The following is a 7087-nucleotide window of genomic DNA, read 5'->3' as shown; positions in this document are numbered from 1 at the left end:
TTTTCCGGTTAGAATTGTTTTAGATTTTGTCATGTCGGTTCCGTTCATAGCTAACTATGCGGTATATGTTATGGTCATTGATAAAGACCATTAGGTGACTTACAGTTGCTTATATCCACATTATTTGCGCTATATTGGATAGTTGTGTTTTGGCAATTACACTACAATTTCTAATTTTGTAGCAAATGGTAAGGTGAAAATGGGTTATAAAAAAAAACATATCGAAGAGACACAGATATAACTAGGGAAAACAGAAAAAATCCCTCTTCACAAAACGTGCTATTATTAGCATAAAAATGTAATTATAAGAAATGAATGCTTCTTTTTGTAATTTTATTGGGGTGTAAAAGTGTTGATCGTGCACACTTTTTTTTAGAATGAAACGTTTTCGCGCTTCATATAAAATTTGCTTCGATAATAAAAAACGAGAATATAAAAATATAACTATTGATATTATTTGCCATTTGTAGTTGCACACAATACGCAGTTACGGATGTCTTTTGGTTTCACAGTTTTGCATGCATGTGTACATTTTTGATTATCTCAAGTAGTTGCACTGAGTATGCCGGTGCTTCAAGTGAGAATTGATTATATTTCTAACCCATATCAATAACCTTTATTTCTTATTATCAACTGTGTCCATGTCCTCGAATGTGTTATGCCGAATTAGACTTGTGACCGAGATTGTACTAAAATGAGCAACACAACTGGTTCCACTAGTGGAGCAGGATCTTCTTACCATTCCGGAGCACATCCAGTTTTTGATGGGGTTCGTGTTGCCCAGTTTTTAGTGTTTTGTGTTGTGTTTTGTATACTGTTATGTGTCTGTTGGTATTTTTTCGTCTTTTGTCATGGCGTTGTCAGTTTATTTTTGACTTGTTAGTTCGAATGTGCCTTATAATTATCTTTCGTCTCGATTTTATACCAATGTGTTCTTTGTTTTGATAAATTCATTGATTCTCTTAAAACGATTCCGTCCACTGATAATGCATCTAAAACGATATTTCTTTTTAAATATTTCGGGACACTTAGGCATAGATTACCATAGCTGTATTTGGCAACACTTTTAGGAATTTTGGATCTCAATGCTCTTCAACTTTTCGTACTTTATTTGGCTTTTTTTAAAACTCTTTTGGATTCGAGCGTCACTGATGAGTCTTTTGTAGACGAAACGCGCGTCTAGCGTATATATAAATTTAGTCCTGGTATCTATGATGAGTTTATTTAATGGTGTATTTTCAACAGTCACCACAATACAAGACAGCACTTATCATAAAACAAGTGGAACAAAAACTGCAACTTTAAAAGATAACACAGAAAGCTGTAAGTGCTACAATATAAAAGAATTATAGAAATCAGGATTTGACTATATCTATGTGGTAACGTAGCAGAATTTGACTATATTTAAATGGTAACGTAGCAGAATTTGACATAATTATTAGGTGACTCCCCTTTTTTAATTAAAAAGGAATCAAAAAGTTTTTTTATGGGCGAAACGCGCGCCTAGGGTACCAAATCATAAGTCTGGTGTTTTTTGTGAGTTGTTACAACTGCTGCGTTGATGCCACTGACGTTCCCACCGAGTTTTCAGCACTATCGACATGTTCATTTAACTAATTATACAATATTGACTTATTCGAAATACTAATGTTTTTACACCAAAAAATATATTGCCTAAGCCGTTTTGGAGCCATTTTATACGACCGCAATTTTTTTTTTGTTGTCGTCGTCGTCGTCGTCGTCGTCAGCGTCGTCGTCGTCGTCGTCAGCGTCGGCGTCCGCGTCGCCGGAAGACATTTGGTTTCCGGACAATAACTTTAGTAAATATAAATCTATGAAATTTAAACACAAGGTTTTAAACCACAAAAGGAAGGTTGGGATTGATTTTTGGGGTTATGGTCCCAACAGTTTAGGAATTAGGGGCCAAATAAGTATTTTTGTAGTTTCCAGACAATAACTTGTGTGTAAGTGTATGGATCTTTCTGAAATTGTACCACACGGTTTCATATCACAAAGGAAAGGCTGGGATTGAGTTTGGGGATAATTGTCTTAAACGTTCAGGAATTAGAGACCAAAAAGGGGCAAAAAACAAGCAATTTTCTAGTTTCCAGACAATAACTTGTGTGTTAGTGTATGGATATCTCTGAAATTGTACTGCAATGTACCATACCGCAAAGGGAAAGCTGGGATTGAGTTTGGGGGTAATTACGAAGAGGGGGAAACAAAATTTTGGGGATTTTTTTTCTCTCATAATTTTGGGGGTTTTTATTTTTAAAATTTTCCATTTTTACATTGATTATTTCTGATTATATATAAAAGCAAAAAATACTGATATGGCAGGAGATACACACCAAACATGATGTGTAAATTATTATATGAAGTATTGTGAAGTAGCAGGAAATCTTCAATTACATAGTATTGCGCTATAGCACAGTATTGCGCAATAGCAAGAAATCTTCAATTACACAGTATTGCGCAATAGCAAGAAATCTGCAATTGCACAGTATTGCGCAATAGAAAGAAATCTTCAATTACACAGTATTGTGCAACAGCACAATATTTCACAATAGCAAGAAATATTCAATTGCACAGTATTGCGCAATAGCAAGAAATCTTCAATTACACAGTATCGGCAATAGCAAGAAATATACAATTGCACAGTATTGCGCAATAGCCCAATAGTGCCTAATATCCAGAAATCTTCAATTGCAAAGTATTGCGCAATAGAGGAAATATCCAATTGCACAGTATTGCGCAATAGAAAGAAATCTTCAATTGCACAGTATTGCGCAATAGCACTGTATTGAGCAGTAGCACAATATTGCACAATATCACAGTATTGCGCAATAGCAAGAAATCTTCAATTAAAAATTATAATACAAATATTTCAACCCATTTCAAATTTTTAAGATCTTTCACCACATTTATTTTGTGTCAGAAACCTGTATTATATCAAAAAGTTGATCACAATCCAAATTCAGACAGTATCAAGCTTGAATATTGTGTCCAAAATTGCACCAACTGTTCATGGTTCGACCTCTGCGGTCGTATCAGACTGCGCTCGGCGAAGCATTTTATTTTATTTTAATGCCCTTCAACTTCGTAATAGATTTGGCCTTTTAGTTGATGCAAGTGTCACTTGTGAGTCTCTTGTACACGGAACACGCGTCTAGAGTACCAAATTATAAGCCTGGTATATTTTATGAGTTTTCTCTAAATAAAGGTATGTATATCACTAATGCATAGCTCTGATTCTGTTTCGGAATTGACTACTAGTATAATATGTTTGGTCTATTTTGGTTCTTTCAGCTCTTAAACATTTTTTTTTCTTTTTTTTTTATGTCAAATTGGAATAGATTGGCCTAACATACACTACAAACCATTAAAGTCTGAAATGGCCTATATCTGTACTCGACTGTACTGATTTTTACTCGACCAGTCTGAATTGGTCTGACTTTTACTTGACATTACTCGACCCCAGTCTGAACCATACCTGACTGTACTGAATCGTACTTGACCCTTATCTTTGCTGTTGAAAAAAGTCTGAACTATTACTCGACCAGTCTAAAACAGTCTTAACCCATTCTCGACATGTTCTTGACCTATTTTTCCAGTCTAAACCATACTTAACCAAAGGTCTGAACAATACTCGACCAGTCTGAACCATACTAGACCAAAAAACGGTTAAAATAAATTTCTTTTTATATATATATAACAACAGCCAACAAAATTTATAAAAAAAATAACCTTATAAAAGAAATATATCTCTGATTATATTTAGGATAAAAAAAATATTATATATAGCTTATATAAAAAAGGAATAAAATTAAATAATAAATAAATAAAAGTGTTTTTCTGATAAGTGGTGAAATATAAAGTATAACCTCAGCTTGGGGGCAAACTCATAAATAAGATCACACCTGGCCAGAGGTATTAAATTCTAAATAACATTGATTCAAAATTGCAACATCCTGTTTAAATTAAATAACAAGGCCTTTCGAATATGCATATATGTACTAGATAAGTAATACACGAATTTAAGAAAATAGAGTTTTCTTTTTACCTGTAAAACACACATGTACTGAGGTAATAAGAACATATTAAAGTGCTTTATGTATGCCATGTTAATTTGAAAAAAAAAAATATACTTAAATTAATTGAAATATTTGTGTACTGTTACTTTGGAATACATTTCCTTTTTCAAAAAGGTTAACAAGGATTGCTATGGAAATTCTTTTATCATGATTATATTAAATTCTTGGTTTAATAAAAGTTAAACAAAACAAATAAGCTCTCATTTTTTTTAAATTTATTAAGTTGTTTTATATACTATTTTATATATATCTTAATCAAAACATTCACTGCATTATTACCTGAACTTAACTGACACCATCTATCTATACTAGGCTTAAGTTAATGGTGAAAATAGTCCAGTTACCATAAAATACTTCCGAGATATTTATAAAATTTTGAATAATATTGAAAATATACATATACATATACATCATTATGTAAGTGTTGATTAATATTGAGTTGAAGTTATATTATGATTGATTATTTTGAAATTTTAATTTCAATACTGTATTAAATACATTTTTAATTTCTAGTTGCTGTTCAAATTTCATTTTTATTAAAAGAAATCCTAAATTGATAAAATTCAGTTGATAGATACAAAAAATAGCATGAATAGGTCTAGGTTGGTTAAGACTTGGTCGAGTATGGTTCAGACTAGGTCGAGTATGGTTCAGACTAGGTCGAGTACGGTTCAGACTAGGTCGAGTACGGTTCAGACTCGTATAAAATGGTTAAGTACACATTCAGACTGTTAAGTATGGTTCAGACTACAGTCGAGTACTATCAAGTAAATCTCAGACGAATTCAGACTGGTCGAGTAAAAATCAGTACAGTTGAGTACAGATATAGGCCATTTCAGACTTTTAATGGTTTGTAGTGATATCTGAAGCGATTTTTAAAACTATTGTAAATTGTGAGATAACGATCAAATGATACATTTACAGAATCAACTCATCTAAATTTTATTTTTAATATCAAATTTTTGTTATTTTAATTTTTATCTAAAGGTATAGTTTATGTTTTATAGATGATGCAAGTTTCGTTTGGATCATAATTGGTGTTGTTTGCCTAATTGTTGTAGGCGCAATAATTCCTGTTGTTTTGATATGCATAAAGAAATGTTCTCCGCCGAAAAAAGTAGGTCAGACACCACAATCAGAGTCATCAAAAAAGCAGAGAAAATCAAACAATATCACACCAATCAGGGCCGGTAACAAGAAATTTTTTTAAGAGATGTCGTAAGTATTGTATTAAGGGGAAGATAAGATAATTCTAAGATCATTCAAAAAGTGTAAATCAAAGCTCTCTCAGATTGTTCGCAGATCGGTCTTATTTCCCCCTTAAGTTGCATCGTAATAGTTTTCAAGTTACGAGTTCTTAATAGTTTTCTGGCGTCTCCGTTTTTGGTTCCTCTCAAATAAATTAGAATCACCTTAAATGAATCATAAAAACGTTTTAATGAACGATAAAATGCGCATAACAATCAACTATCCATTTAACCTAAGGAAAACAATACTGGCCTCAGACCACCATAATTCTTCTCCTTTTTTGATAAAAGTAAAATTGAATTAAAACAAATTGCACCGCTTCAAACATGAAATTAATTTAACTGCTTATGGACCATTATTATTTTAATAAAAATATGGTTGTCTCAGGACAATCCATCAGTGCTTCTTCTTTTGAGTGCCCTATTATTCACCAGGCAATGGTAGGATTTGAATCTTGTATAAATGACGTAGGCTTATTTTTCTATCCTACTTTCATTTCGGTCAAATCACTACTACATTGTATAATGGTTTACTTTTATAAATTGATATTTGGATGGACAGTTGTCTCATTGGCACTCATACCACATCTTCCTATATTTTTTCACTTTAAACAAATTTTTTTTCACATTTTGAAAGCCTTCTTACAAAAAATGAAATAAAAAAAATACTGAACTCCGAAGAAAATTCAAAACGGAAAGTCCCTAACCAAATGGCAAAATCAAATGATAAAACACATCAAACGAATGGACGACACTTGTCATATTCCTGACTTGTTACAGGCATTTTCAAAGTGTAAAAAAAGATGGATTGTATGAACCTGGCTTAAAGAGATGAACCTGGCTTAAAGAGCTGAACCTCTCACTTGTATGACAGTCTTATCAAATTACATTATATTGATAACGATGCGTGAACAAAACAGACACAATAGGCAAAAATGTCAAAAATAGATGTATAACAGCAACATGAAACCCACTAAAAACTGGGGAGTATTTCAGATGATCCGGAGGGGTAAGCAGATCCTGCTCAACATGTGGCGCCCATCGTGTTGCTCATTATATTACGAAGCCGGTAAATAGTCTACTTCGTTAGGTCACATTCATGGAAAAGGAATGGGACTGTAGTTACGACATAAGGAACATATCCGATATCATCTGTATAAGGACGACTATTTGATATTCTGGGGGGGGGGGGGGGGGCAGGAGGACTTGTTTTTGATCGGTTATTTAAGTGACTGATTATTCATTTTTACAAATATATTTATGATATTGGAAAACATACAATCTGTAAATGATTTGTTTATTATAAATAATACATGTATAGTCAAGTCATTATGTACCATTTAATCAGAATTAATCATCATCCTCTGCAGAAATGAATCTTTTACATTCCCAACTGCATATACATGTATTGCATACATGTATAGTATTAAAGTTTTGTTGTAACTAGCTTGTTTTAAAAGTATTGGCCCACATACTTCGCCGAGCGGAGCGAGTCACGTCTTTTTTGAAGGATTTTGGAGCCCCTTAAGGCCCAAGAAGCTATAGAACAAATCATGCTTTCTTGGTGTCCCGAAGACCCTTTCATAATCTGAAAATGCAAGTTTTGTTTAAATAATTGTTTGACAATATTTTGGTCTCAAAGCAAAATGTATAAATTCAGTGTAAGACATAAGTTTCTATGGACAACATCAAAAGACCAATGTGCATTTTTAAACTTATGATCAAGTTCATACCAAAATTACTAGA

Source organism: Mytilus edulis, chromosome 3 (genome assembly GCF_963676685.1).
Source record: "Mytilus edulis chromosome 3, xbMytEdul2.2, whole genome shotgun sequence".
Lineage (NCBI taxonomy): Eukaryota > Metazoa > Mollusca > Bivalvia > Mytilida > Mytilidae > Mytilus > Mytilus edulis.
This window is presented reverse-complemented; position numbering follows the sequence as displayed.